The sequence below is a fragment of the Suricata suricatta genome, chromosome 10 (assembly GCF_006229205.1).
Source record: "Suricata suricatta isolate VVHF042 chromosome 10, meerkat_22Aug2017_6uvM2_HiC, whole genome shotgun sequence".
Classification (NCBI taxonomy): Eukaryota; Metazoa; Chordata; class Mammalia; order Carnivora; family Herpestidae; genus Suricata; species Suricata suricatta.
In genome coordinates, this window is record NC_043709.1 from 82419403 (window position 1) to 82433970 (window position 14568).

General features: G+C 32.9%; 1 protein-coding gene across 4 annotated transcripts in view; it reads left to right on the forward strand.

The window, feature by feature from the left end:
• SOX5 (SRY-box transcription factor 5) overlaps positions 1–14568 on the forward strand; it is a 398183-nt gene that overhangs the window by 247166 nt on the left and 136449 nt on the right. The window contains exon 1 of one of the 4 annotated variants that reach the window (XM_029955692.1): positions 5458–5512. The exons of the other annotated variants lie outside the window; for them this stretch is intronic. The gene's annotated coding sequence lies outside the window, so the exon portion shown is untranslated. Of the gene's footprint in view, positions 1–5457; positions 5513–14568 lie in introns of those variants that run through there. 4 annotated transcript variants of the gene reach the window in all.

The window sequence follows — 14568 nt, forward strand, 5'->3', positions numbered from 1 at the left end:
GGTAACAATTTTTTGAAAGAGATGGTTGTGAAATATTGGAACATGACAGGGAAAAATTGTACACAATTTCCTTATCTTTAAATGAAAAGGATATATTCTCATGTATTTAGTCATGCAACAAACATTTATTGAACACTACTACTTCAGGTAGTCCTCCTACCTCAGTGGTAAAGATAAAATTGTAAACAAGAGATATGCAATCCTTGCCCCATAGATCTTACAGCTAGTGGGTATACATATTATTTGCAAGATTGAGTATATTGAGATATGTTTTGAATTAAGGGTGGAATTATTCACATTAGCATGGCAAATATGAGACCCAACTGATGGCAGTTAGTTAGGCAGTATGTAGTAGATGATCTCTGATAACTTGATAAACTACTGGAAAATAAGTAAAGGGAGAGGAAAAGAAAAAAGTGAGTCATAAGAGGGGTGCCTGGGTGGCTCAGTCGGTTGAACATCGGGCTTTGGCTTAGGTCATGATCTCATGGTTCATGGGTTCGAGCCCCACATCAGGCTCTGTGCTGACAGCTAGCTCAGAGCCTGGAGCCTGCTTTGCATTCTGTATCTCCTGCTCTCTCTGACCCTCTCCTGCTCCTGCTGTCTCTCTCTCCCTTAAAAATAAATTTAAAAAAACTTTAGAAAAAAAATTTTTTAATGAATCATAAGAAGCCACTAGTATTGTAGACTAGTGATACCATTCATGTACCTTTACTGCCACTTCCATTTTGCCATTTAAAAATGTTTATTATTATTATGCAGTCATATGAATCTAATGAAATCATTTTACAGTGAAAAAAGTTCCTGTGTTGCTTATAAAAATTGGTTGAGTAAAAACATAAGATGTGGAGTGTTTCCAATACTCAGAGTGTATCAAAACTGTTTGATTAACTGGAGATGTTACTTCCTGATTATTTAATGACACAGTATAGTTGGAAGCTTATCATTAATGTTGTCACATGTCTAAAAAATAATTTTCTAAGTGCAGCTCAGAGGTGACTAAATATCACATTATAATTGAGATGAGAACGGTATCATTGTATTGCTGAATTGGTGATGTCAGGCCATCCTACTCCACAGCCCCAGAGGACCATAGAAAAGGCATTGGCAAGCAAGATATAAGTACAGCCAGCCAAACAGACCTACAGAAAGAGTTTGTGTGTGTGGGACCGAAGGTCCGGCTGTTCTTGAAGGATTATCAGATTTTAATGGAAAGCACAGATGGAACCAATACTATTGTCTAGAGTATTCTGGGGCAGAGGCTAACATGTGAAAGGTGATCAGTGGCAGGCCGATTGTAACACAAAACAAAACTTTTTTGTTAAGAAAAAAAAAAAAAAACCGTGAACCAGTATCCTACCCAATAACACTGATTCAGAGGAAATCGTCCCCAGTGTTTTATTTTAGCCATTGTAGAGATGGTCATATGTGGTGTGCAGCTGTAAGCAGTTCTCTGAATTATTAGAGACTGAGCCCATTATTCTTGGTGTTTAGGCAGTTTTACTGGATATGGACCATTGCAATCATATAAGCTCTCTATTGTGTGACTACTAATTTAAAGTGCTACCGTAAGCCAACCACAGCACCCATGGCTTCTGTGAGAGAATGAGTCATGTTGAAAGACAGACTGAATATGTAGTCTAAAATTTATTATTTAAGACTGTAGATATATTTAAAATTCTGTGAATTGCTTGTCAAAAATTTAGCTGGTTTAGATCAATGAAAATGTTGTTGCTTTTAGAATCACTTCATCCAAAAACAGTGCTTTTTTTAAAGGAAATACTGTCATTTCCATGCTAAGTTTAATATTGGATATAGATATATATCTATCCAAAGGTTTCTGGTTGTTGGCATGCATTTAAGAACTTATTTTATTTTGCCTTAGGTTCACAAAAGTCTACCTTAAAAAAACTGCTATTATTTCTTAATTACAATATACATAGACCTAGAGACTTTTTTGAGATTAAGTGGCATCACTATGACTGGTACCTTTTTAAAATATAGATAAAACCATTTAAAGGTCATACTGCTGTCTCACTGAACCTCAATACAGTTATCTTTGTACATACCCAATGCCAAACAGTAAAGTAAATCTTCAGTAAAAAATTGAGTTTACAATGTTCATATGTAACTTGACATTGAACACCTACAAGAGGCCCTCTTTTTTTTTTAACAAAGGTCACCTGTCCGCAGAAATTATTTTTTAAGTCTCTAGAATTTGTTCAAATAGAAAAGCACATGGACACAACGAACTGTGTCTTATTCAGTGTTATTGTCTCCTCCAGTTCTCAAAAGTAAATCTATCTCTTTTCACATTTTTTTCCTACTCCCTATCAATAAAAAATAACTTCTGAGCAGCATAATGTCATCCTGAGGACAGCAGAGGGGAACTCCCCTTTTTGCTACTGCCCTACTCGAAGGAAAAACTGAACAGGTAATTAACTGCAACGTTACAGGATAAAGAAAAAATATGTCATATGCTTCTCTTAAAAGAGAATTTGTATTTCTGTGAAAGCAATTGATATTTGAATCATTTCCTAGTTTTCTTTTGAATAATTAAAATCAGTTTGAGAGCCCAGTATTTGCGAAGTTTGAATGGCATTATAGAGTCGCCAATTGGCATTGCCTGGTAGTTCTACTATTTGTTTCAGTTTTGAGTTGGGGAATATTTTTGTATTCTGGGAGAAGCTGTTCTAAAATATGTCATCCATTTCACATTTTCCCTTCTTAAGCTGATATTTTTATGCAATACAGAAATAAATAAATAAAACACTTACTGGGGCTACAGGATGGTCATAATATCGGAAAATTGGCCCTCTGCCAAATTAACCAGGAAGTGGCAAGGATATAGCCAATTTTTTTTCATTCTGAATTTAATATCTGGCTCATTTTTAAGCATAAATTTCACACTAAGTTGAGTTATTTTCATTCAGAAGAACCTGATACTATTTTGGCATTCTTTTTTTATAGACTATGCTCTGTTCTACAAATGTTTGCTCTCTAATTATAGCTCACTTCAATACCTGGATTAAAGAATTAGAAATTATACCAGGAGCTTATATTATATTGTAAATGGATTTTATGCCTAATAAAAAGCAATTCTGTGACTACTGTATGGAAGATGTTGGGCTTGACATTTTAGTAAGTGTAAAGACTAAGTTAGAATAGGCCTGTGTATTATTACAAGTTACATTCTATGTGACACCATAATGATTAAGCACATGATTTAATTCATCAGACATAATAGTCTTCACTATATTATCTATATTATTAGATTTTGGTATTGAGTAATAACAGCACAAGAAAGTGTTTCCAAATTTTGTTGACAGGATCTCATGGGGTCCACGGAGGTCTTCCAAGGAATACCTGGGGTGGGATCATACCATTAAGAGGAAGAGAGGTGCTGGTAGGTGTGGGTGAGGCTAAGTCTCCAAGCCAGACTTTCATCATTAGACCTATACATTACATTTGTCTGGAACAAAGATTTCTGTTATTTGAAAAAATATTTGACCCAATATGTTTAAGGTTCTCGCTGTAGACTAACACAATTCATGGAGTGAATGATCTTGGCATAAATAATCCCTCATCAATATGGTATTTCACTATATTATTCTTACTTGCTCAATCAAATATACTAAGACACAATTAAAAATTTTAAGTTGCCAGAATTGTCAAATCTTCTTTTGTCTTCACGTCTTACTAGAAGGGCTACATATCTGAGTGAGCATTTTTCTAGGTTTTAGGGCATGTTTGCCATACATTAGGATGTTTCTAACCATGAAGTTATAATTTCTCTACCCTCTTTCCTGCCTACTTTATAAACTAAAAGTATTTTTACTTTTTAAAGTAAAAGTGGAAGCATAAAAAGAAATCTTAAAGAAAACATAGAAAGAAACTAGAGAAAAGAATATGGGGAAAGCAAAGGACTCCTTTTTCTTTTAGGATGGCCTATTTCAATCCACTCCTACTACCCTTACTACTCACTGGCCCAGTTCACCATTGACTGCTTTGTTTGTCAGTAGCTTCCAAGACACTGTGAAGTATTATATAGAGCTAATGTAATAGTTTTCTGTGCTCATGAGAAATAGTCAAGGGACAGGACAATTTCAGTATACATATATTTTTACACAGATGCATAAATTATTTGATGATCTATTTCTAAATAGTTCTGTACTGATAAGCTTAGGCCCTTTTTGGTTCTGATAAAGTAAAATTCATATTGAACAAAGTAATACAAAGAGAACTTTAATAGCCATGACTATATAACTCACCTCCATTTCTATTTTAAAAATTAGAATTTGGAATGAAGGTTGACATTAAGTGACTTGCACTGTTAGGAAATAATGCAGTTTCAGTGAGGTGAAATCACCTATAGTTCAGAAGGCTTTACCATCACATTAAGCACCATACGCTAGCTGAAAGGAAGAGTTCTAAACTTATACTTTTGAGTTTGCAATTCTTTGCATTAACTATCATTATATTTAATGCTTTTTTAAAAGTACATGTATCTATAGGTCTATATTTCCAGACACACAAAAATCTCAATGTGTTTTTAAAAACATGCAAATGTGTAGTTAGAAGAACTGAACAAACAGCAAGTCCATAAAGGAAAACCTGCAATTTGTCATTTTCATTAGGACAGATATCTGAAAGATCCTGAAAAGAAGCACAGAGCAGAGCAATACTAGAAAGTTTCAGCCGATCTAGTAGCTGCCTTTATGTAAGACAATAGATCTTGTGAATATTCCTCTTTCTTTCCAGGCAGCTAGCTAGTCTGGTTAACCGAAATTGTTGAGTAATTGTTCTGTGGTTGAGAACAAAATGCTGAATTAAACTGTTCCCAGCACAATAATTGTGTGATTATAGCATTTATGTTGCTGGCCAAAGGAACAGTCATTAGGTTTGGAAGACTTACCAAAACCACAAGTACAAAAAAAAATGCAAATCACATGTAAATGGCTGTTTAATACCTATAGTGGCTTAGAAGTGGAAGAGTAGAGCACATTTCTACTTGAAAGAGATGAACCTGGAAATCTTGATTATACATTTAGTATATAACACTGAAACTAAGAAGATGTTGAAAGTGCATTTTCTTTGTTTTCTTTCCCTTTTCTATACTGCATATATTCTTAGTCACGCATTTATTTCACTCGCACAGCCCCTTCCCCTTTTTTCCACTGCTGGTCCCATTATTCTTAACCCCCTTGTTAACTTCAATATGTTTAACTCTGTAAGTCTGTCTGAAAAGTTTTTTTTCTTTTATTTCCCCCCTACTCAAAACTATGTGGTGAAAAGGAGTTATGAACCAATGGGGTGTTAGGGCTAGTACAGGGAAAGATTTAATAAGAAAACTGTCAGCAAAGACATACACAATGTCAAGTAAAAATGAGTTGCTACTAAAATTGAAATACTATTATTTCTTTTTCACTTTGAACTGTTAGGCTTTCTGTTGCTGATAAATGCACGTACTGAAACATTGGGGTTGTTTTCTCCTGCTGCTGCATTCTTCCAGGTGAACCATTTAAAGACTCAAATCTCCCTGTGACGGGGATCAGGGCTTCCCCAGTCCATGTGTAGTGTTACAGCCCACAAGTGAGCCTCAGGAGTAGCGCTATGTAGGCAATGTTAATCGTGTTAAGAGTAATAAATGAAAACTTGTAGTTTTGCAAGATGAATGACCCGATAAGAATGGGTGATAGATTCACTGGGTCAGTTATGAACTTAATTCAAGGATGTGATTAGACGTTTTTACAAACGTTCTCAGGATTCTGGTATATTTCATTTTATTTTTAAAAATACACAATGAAACAAATCAAAGAAAAATCCCACTGGCAGTAAGAGCAGTCACACACAAGGCAGAATAACTGAAATGTGGAAAAAATCTTTGCTCTGCATCTCGCTCTTCTGTAATCAGAAATATGTTTAACAGAGAGATTTACACCAACATTAGGGCTTAGGTTTCCTTCCTATTGACTTGCATATCACATTGGAGAAATTACTTCCTTTATAAATTTGTGTAAAAGCTACCTCAATAATATAATTCTGATGAACTATTTTATGTTGATATGAATGTGGTTTTGATATACATAAAAATATACTATTATAGTTTTTTACCTGTATCATGCATGTTGAGCTCAAGAAGTCAGCTAAAAAATGGGCACTTTAGTGAAAATTTTAAAAGCTTCAGTTCTATCAAAATTTATATACAATTTATTAAATGGCATTTTATTTTACAAGATTTCATCAACTTTCATTTTTTTTACTAATATCTTTTCGATTTCATTTCTAAGATTTTTTTCAAAAATTTGGAAAACCTGTTCATGTATATCATATATATTTTTCAAACCACAAATCTTTTTTTTTTTTTTTTGTTTCAGCGAACAAAAATGTTGTTCTAAGAGCTCAAAATACATGTTCATGATTTAAAAGCTTTGTGTGTGATGTTGACTTTTTAAAAAACATAATGACTTTAAATTATTTATTCCTGATTGTTTCTCCCAATAGTACAGTCTTCAAACTGTACAGGTTTTGAATTGCTAACCATTACATGATATTAAATAACCTCTAATTCCTGCCAACCACCCACACATTAATTAGAACAAACACAGCAATTTTAATGATCCCACTTGTCAATGGTAAAGCACATTTAGAAAATAAGGATCATATTTCAGTAATCAAATTGTATTTTTCATAGAAACATTAACTCAATTCCCAGGTAAATGTTTCAGTCTTTTCTAAAATATACTTCTCTAAATCTGAAATTAGACAAACCCCTCATTCAAAAAGAGAAATTGTTATCTATGGAGTCCATTTTTTTAAACTAACATTTTCTCCTTCTAAAACCAAATGCTTTTATCATAATTTTGCATATTACTAAACCTCTTAAATCTATCGGGTCTTTCTTTATGCATGACAGTTTTTATAAAGGTGCTGTTTGCCTTGAAAATGTTTGTATTCTGTAATTATTGGGTGCAAAATTCTATCTATGTCTATTAGATTAAGCATTCTAATTGTGTTGTCCAAATTAACTATGTCTTCACTAATTTCACTTGAGCTATTAGTAATTAAGAAAGTTGTACTAAAATGGCCTACAATAATAAGGGTTTATGAATTTCTCCTTGTAGCTCTCAGTTCTTGCCTTATAAATTATGAGGATAGAACTTTATTTTTCCTCCATTATCTATTTCACCCATCTCCCTACTCACCTACTCTCTGGCAACCACCAGTGTGCTCTCTGTCTTTAAGAGTCTATTTTTTTGTTGTTTATTTTGTTTCTTAAATTCCACATATGATTGCAATTATACAGTATTTATCTTTCTCTCACCGACTTATTTTACATAGTGTTGTACCCTCTAGGTCCATCTGTGTTGTTGCAAATGGCAAGATTTCTTTTGAGGGGGGGGCACGTAAATCTTCTATTATGTATATATTGTAAGTGTGTATATATGTCTATCTGTGAGTACTTGGGTTGTTTTCATGTCATGGCTGTTGTAAATAATGCTGTAATTAATAGAGGGATCCATATATGTTTTTGAATTAGTGTTTTCATTTTCTTTGGGTAAATACCCAGTAGTGAAATTACTCGATTATATGGAAATTCTATTTTTAATTTTTTGAGGAATCTGCATTCTGTTTTTCACAGTGGCTGCATCAATTTGCATTTCTACCAATAGTGCATGAGAATTTCTTTTCCTCCACATTCTTGCCAACACTTGCTATTTCTTGTCTTTTTGATTTTAGCCATTTTGACAGGTGTAAAGTGATATCTCATTGTGGTGTTAATTTGCATTTCCCTAATGATTAATGATGTTGAGCATCTTTTCATGTGTCTGCTGGCCATCTGTATGTCTTTTTGGAAAAATGTCTATTCAGGTCCTCTGCCCATTTTTAATTGGATTTTTTTTTTTTTTTGCATTGAGTTGTATAAGTTATGTAAGTGCTTTGGAAATTCTCCCCTTATTGGATATATTATTTGCAAATATGGTCTCCTGTCTATTGCTTTTTCCCCCTGTCTCGTAGATTGCTTTTAATCTTGTTGATGATTTATTTTGCTATGCAAAAAGCCTTTTATCTTGGTGTAATCCCAATAATTTAATTTTGCTTTTGTTCCCTTGCTAGAGGAGAAATCTCTAGAAAAATGTTTCTGTAGCTGATGTCAAAGAAATTACTGACTGTGTTTTCTGCTGGAGATTCTATGGTTTCAGGTCCCAGTTACTTTTTGTGTGTGGTATATATAAGAAAGTGGTACAGTTTCATTCTTTTGCATGTAGCTGTCCAGTTTTCCCTGCACTGTTGGTGGAGAAACTGTCTTCCCCCAGTGTATATTCTTCCTTCCTTTGTTGCAAGTTAATTGCCCATAAAAGCATGTTCATAAAAGCATGGGTTTATTTCTGCCCTCTCTATTCTGTCCCATTGATCTATGTGTCTCTTTTTGTAACAAAACTATACTGGTTAGATGACTACAGCTTTGTAATGTATCTTGAAATCTCAGATTGTGAGACCTATAGATCTGTTCTTCTTTTTCAAGATTGCTTTGGCTATATGAAGTCTTATGTGCTTCCGTGCAAATTTTAGGATTCTTTATTCAAGGTCTGTGAAAATTACTGTTGGTATTTTGAATAGGGATTATAAGAATATGTAGATTATTTGGGGTAGTATGAATATTTTAACAGCATTTGTTCTTCCAGTCCGTATCTTTCCGTTCCTTGCCATCTTCAGTTTCTTTCATCATGGTTTTATAGCTTTTGGAGGACAGATTTTTAATCCCCTTAGTTAAATTTATTCTTAGGTATTTTATTGTCTTTGGTACATTTGTAAATGGGATTTTTTTTCCTGATTTCTTTTTTTGCTACTTCATTATTACTGTATACATATGCAGCAGATTTCTACATATTAATTTTGTATCCAGCAGCTTTACTGAATTCATGTATTAGTTCTAGTAGATTCTTGGTGGAATCTTTAAGGTTTTCTGTTTATAATATCATGTCATCTACAAATAGTGAAGGTTTTACTTCTTTTTAACCAATTTATATGCTTTTGCTTTTTCTTGTCTGATTGATATGGCTAGGACTTCCAAGTAATATGTTGAATAGACATATATAACTTTAGAATTATTATATCATCCTGATAAAGTGAAACTTGTATGGCTATATCTGGAAGCTCTGTATCCACAATAATCCTTTTAGCATTAAAGTTTACTTTGTATGATAATAAAAATAGGTATGCTTTAAACTTCTTTGTTTATTCATTTGTTTAGTTGATATTTGACTGATACACTTTTTTTCATCCCTTTTCAATACTCTTTAACATTATAATTTAATCATATCTTTGGATTTTCTTAAAAATGTAATCTGTTGATCTCTGTTTTTTAATTTATAAGCTTAATCCACTTAACATTTATTATGATCAAATGTGTCTCATTTTATTTGCTTTATATTTGTACCATATTTTGTATATATTTTTCCTTTTTTATTTTTTTATATATTAATCTTTGGTTTTCTCTCATGTCATTCTTTTCTTGTATTGGTTTAATCATTATCTACTCTATTTCTATTTTTTATGGATTGCCTTTGAAAATTTAACATGTCTATTTAAGGTAAGACTCTGAAATTGATGAATATTGTATTCCTGTTCTTGGATTAAAAAATCATATTAAACTCCATGACTATGAATATTCCTCTTTACATGTTATTGTTGTTGGAAATAGCTCTACCCGATTCTTTTTTAATCCAAGCATTGATCATTATTTTCATTGAACAAATTATTTTTATTTGCTTGTATGTTCACCTCTTTCTTCACTCATTCTTTCTAGGGTACCTTTCCTTTTTTCTGAAGACATCCTTTAGAATTTCATTTAGTGAAGGAATTTGCTGTAGACTTTTCTGCAAAAACAGTCTTTGTTTTGCATTTATTTTTCAAATTGTTTACTAGGATATATGTAGAAGTTGACTGTTATTTTCTTTTATCTCTCCATTGGCGTCTAGTACTATTGCTTACAAGTTTGTTGTCAAACCAATTACCATTCTTAGGTTGATGGCCTGTGTCTTGCTGCTTTTAAGATTTTCTCTGTGCCTTTATTTTTCTGAAGGTTTTTAAGAGTATTAAGTGATATTTTCTCCTTAATTATTCTGTTCATATATAGTTTGCCTCTTCCATCTATGGGTCTATATCTTTCAAATTCAGAACAACTCTCAATCATTAGTTTTAGAATAGTGACTATCTTTATTTTTTTTCCATTATCTTCTAAAATTTTTACTAGGATTTGTTGGACCATACTTAACTACTCTTGTATGCTTTACATCTCCTTATTTCTGTGAACTAAAATCTGGCTAATTCTTTAGATTTATTTTCAATTTAATGACTTCTCTCATCACCCATATCTACTTACTGTTTATCCATCCAATGAGTTTTAAATTTCAGTTGTCCTATATTTCATTTCTTGAAGTTTCAAAGTTCTGTTAGTTTTTTTAGTTTTTCTGAACATCTGTGATAATTTTTTATTTGATACTATATTTTTCCACCTTTTACTTAAGTTGCCAATTTAAGCATATTTTTTTATTCTTCATTTGATACTTGACTGCTTTTGGAATTCTAAATCTGTTGCTTCTTGATTCTGCTCTTATGCATGCTATATTCTTCTTTAGGTATTTGTTAAATTTTGTTAGTGAATTTATGTTTGGCTTAACTTAATTTGTGGGAAATCATCATATCCAAAATGGTGATACGTGTCTACTGTATTGGATTATTCTGCCAGGTTGCAGGAGGCAATACAAACCAGAGACCACTTATTTTTAATTTTGTAGTTTCGGGCTTCACTGACTGTATAGGAAGTTTTTATTTGAATTGCAGACCCGAGTTAGGTAAAGCCTGTAATTGAATAACAGAAGTACAAATATTATGGTTACGTTTTTATGGTAGTAGCAATTAAGTCAATGAAATCAGGGATTTAGTCCACTCGAGTTTTTTACTAAGTTTTAAATGGGAAAATGTCTTGTCATCCCTCAATAAATATTTGTCAAAGAATCATCATCATAATCATTATTCCGATCAGAGGTTTTCTTTCGACCAGAGATATTGTAGAAAAATTCCAGTGTGCTTTCTTTAATTGCAATATTTCTTTTAAATTTATCTTTCAGTAATGGTATATTTCCCCCTTTTTGTCCTGCATTTGTATAGGAATCAGCGGGTTAGCTTTTTAGGAACCAAACACTTCATCCTGGGTTCTGTTGTTGCTGTTACCTACATTTGGCCACCAGTGTAACCCTCATTCTACCCACCTACTTTCAACTTACTAGTCCTCCTTTTCTTGTTTAACTTCCCTAGAGACTCTACATCAAAAAATATGTTGGTTATTATGTAACCAGGATCTCGGTATATTATGGCAGCAGAGATTTCTAGGATATTTAATATTTAATACTGTTTCCATCATACTTTTTTAAAATACTATGCGTTCAAATAAGCATTTTTTAAGCCGTGCCATTCAAAATATTTCTGATTTAATAAATTTTCATGTTAGCTATATATAACGTTCTTTTGTTATAGTAAGATTTATTTATAAGTATATCCTTTATTTGACTGGCTATAAGGTGTGATGGTGAAAAGCCTGAATTCTAGCTCTTTTACTTGCTATCTGTCTGCCTTTAGGCATGCCTCAGTTTCTTCACATGTAAAATGCAGGTGATGAAAGGATCTATTTCATTGGGTTTTGGTGAGTTTGGATGAGTGAAAGTAGAACTGTCCAAAAGTCAACATGGGAAAAAAGGTCATGAAAGAAGCTAAGGGAAATAGAATAGATGTTACCATTAACCATCATCTATCAGATACTTTCGGTAAAAGCAGGCGTATGGAAAAAATTCATGCATTCAGTCCATGGTCTCTTTTCATCTAATAAAACACCCGTATAAAGCTAGAATTGTCACAATCTTGATGACATGAACATTTCTAATAGTAAAAGCAGTCTGTAGATTTAGCAAAAATCAATGGTATTGCATAATTCGCCTTTATTTAAATAGTGTCATTATATGTAGGCAAGTTTTATGCTTTTTGCTAGACAGGATCAAGTAAATTTAGCAAAGTAGTAAACTTAGGTCCACTTTCATAGATTGTTACAGGTAGTGTACAGGTTCTTACTGAGTGTACTGACAGTGGAATAGTTTATAATATTCCTTCTCCACTCGATTTAAAACTTTTGATTACATAAATGACAGTGTGTTCAATGGGTTGTCCAAATACAAAAATATTTCACATTTTCAGCTTAAGAAACATCTAACATGCCCTTTCTGGGAATTTCACACGTTTTATTTTCAGTGACAAATGTTCTAGTGAGTGGCTTACTGCTAGAATGTCTTCAACTATAGTCAAGTTAGAAGCATCTGAGTACCAAGTTCCAACCGAGATTATGAGGCAGCATACCTTGTTATTCAGAGAGCATGGATTTTTCACATTCTAAGGAATAGAACTAGAAATTAACCTGCCCCTAATATGGTTGCATTTTGTGGGGGGGATGTCTGAAATGTTAATTTTGGTTTGGTTTGCAGGAATACTTGCTTTTAAGGGCTTCTTCCCACAGATATAACATTTTTCATTGTTGCCTCAGTATACACTTTGCATGCTGCAAATAAACACATCCCTGCACACTAGCCCTTCACATCAGTCTAGTACCTGCTAGCTAAAATATTGAAATTACACACTGGGGAAAGTCTGAATAAAAGAAATGTAAGCAGTATAGTCACAGTTATTTTCTTAAAATAAAATTAATATAGTTTAAGGATACATTTAAGTACTTGAAGTTTAGTCAAGAATTTTTTAAAAATTAGCATTTACAAGTTCATGCCTACAAATTAAATTCTATTCTTCATGTGTTTCCATTACCTTTTAGTCACATTGCTTTAGTAATGGATATGTAGATAACAGCAAAAAAATAAGCTATATTTAATGGCACACAATGTCTTGATTTGAACTAATTTTCTAATCTTTTAAAATATGTAATCATTACATGTAAATAATAAAAAATTGCAGTTTTATCATAAATAACATCTAACTGTAGTTGTTATGATAGTTCACTAATGAGACATCCGAATTTTTGCTCTGTTCTCCTGAGGACCAATGAAGTGTACAAAACCTAACTCAGCATAATTGATACTAAAACTAAGGTCTGAGGAAGGTCATGAATTGGGGGTAAAAAGTGGCAACAGTTACATGCCCTGTTTCACGGCATTACTTTGAGGAAGAATGTTAAGTCCTGAATGAAAATGAAATGAAGCCTAAAATCCTTTGTATAAAAGGAATGTTTTAATAAGCAAGTTTCTCTTATAAGAAACTGAGACTAAAACATGAGTAGCCTTATCTAATAGTATTTTTTTTCTTTTTCAGACAGAGAGAGAGGGTAAGGGAGAGTCTGGGAGATGGGCAGACAGAGGGAAAGGTAGAATCTCGGGCAGGCTCCATGATCAGGGTGGAGCCTGACTGAGGGCTGGATTCCACCACCCTCAGATCATGTCTTGAGCCCAAATCAAGAGTCTAACACTCAACCGACTGAGCCACCTGGGTGCCCCCATAATTGTCTTTTTAAAAATAATTAGTGCAACTGACATAAATTGAGCATGTACTATATGGTGGGCAGTAATTTGGGGACTGTGGATACCAATATGAGTTTGCTATGCCCTGCCCTTAAGGCAATTTACTCACGGAGACAGACACAAGTGGAATCCCTATGTGGAGTACAGACAGAAGAACTGAAACAGTTTGTTGAACACGGCCTGCACATTTCTACCTTAGGTTTCAGCATCTCCTCTTCCATTTGCCTGGAACACTCTCCCCTAGATTTCTGAGAGGTTGATTGTATCCTTTCTTCCAGATCTTTATGGCACCATATTTTTGACACCATATTTAAACTCACAGCCTCCATCCCAGCATCCTTTTTCCTCTTTCTTTAATTTTTCTGTAGTGTTGGTCTGTCTTACTCATTATAATATTCCTAGAACTGATAGTAGTACCAAGCACAAACTAGCACTCACCACCCAAATGAATATATTACGTTTTGAGGAAAAACGAGTTCTTGAGTAGAAATCAGATGAAGTTTTCAGCTTCACCTCCTGGTCTCTAATTTGAAAACAAGTCAAAGAATAAAATATCTCTTGTCCAGAAATAATCATAAATATAATGAGGAAATATAAAGTAATACAAGCAAGAAACAGAAAATGTTAAAAGATTTCATAATCCAATACTCATCACATAGAATAAATACTAGTGGTGTAGGATATTTCAGCAAGAAGTTAACTAATAAAGGTCAAAGTAATTGGTAATTATTTCAGGAGACTTTGAAATAAATATTAATATTAAATATGCTTTTTATGAGAATCAGAGTGAAAAAATTATTTTATTTTTTAATGTTTATTTATTTATTTTATTTATTTTATTTTTTTTATTTTATTTATTTTTATTTTTTTTACTTTATAAAGTTTCATATTTTTTTAACATATGCAATTATTTTCCATCATTTACAATACAGTAGTTGCAATGACACTCAAAACAGAAAAGCAAAGTAAAAAATCAAAACACCAACTTCTG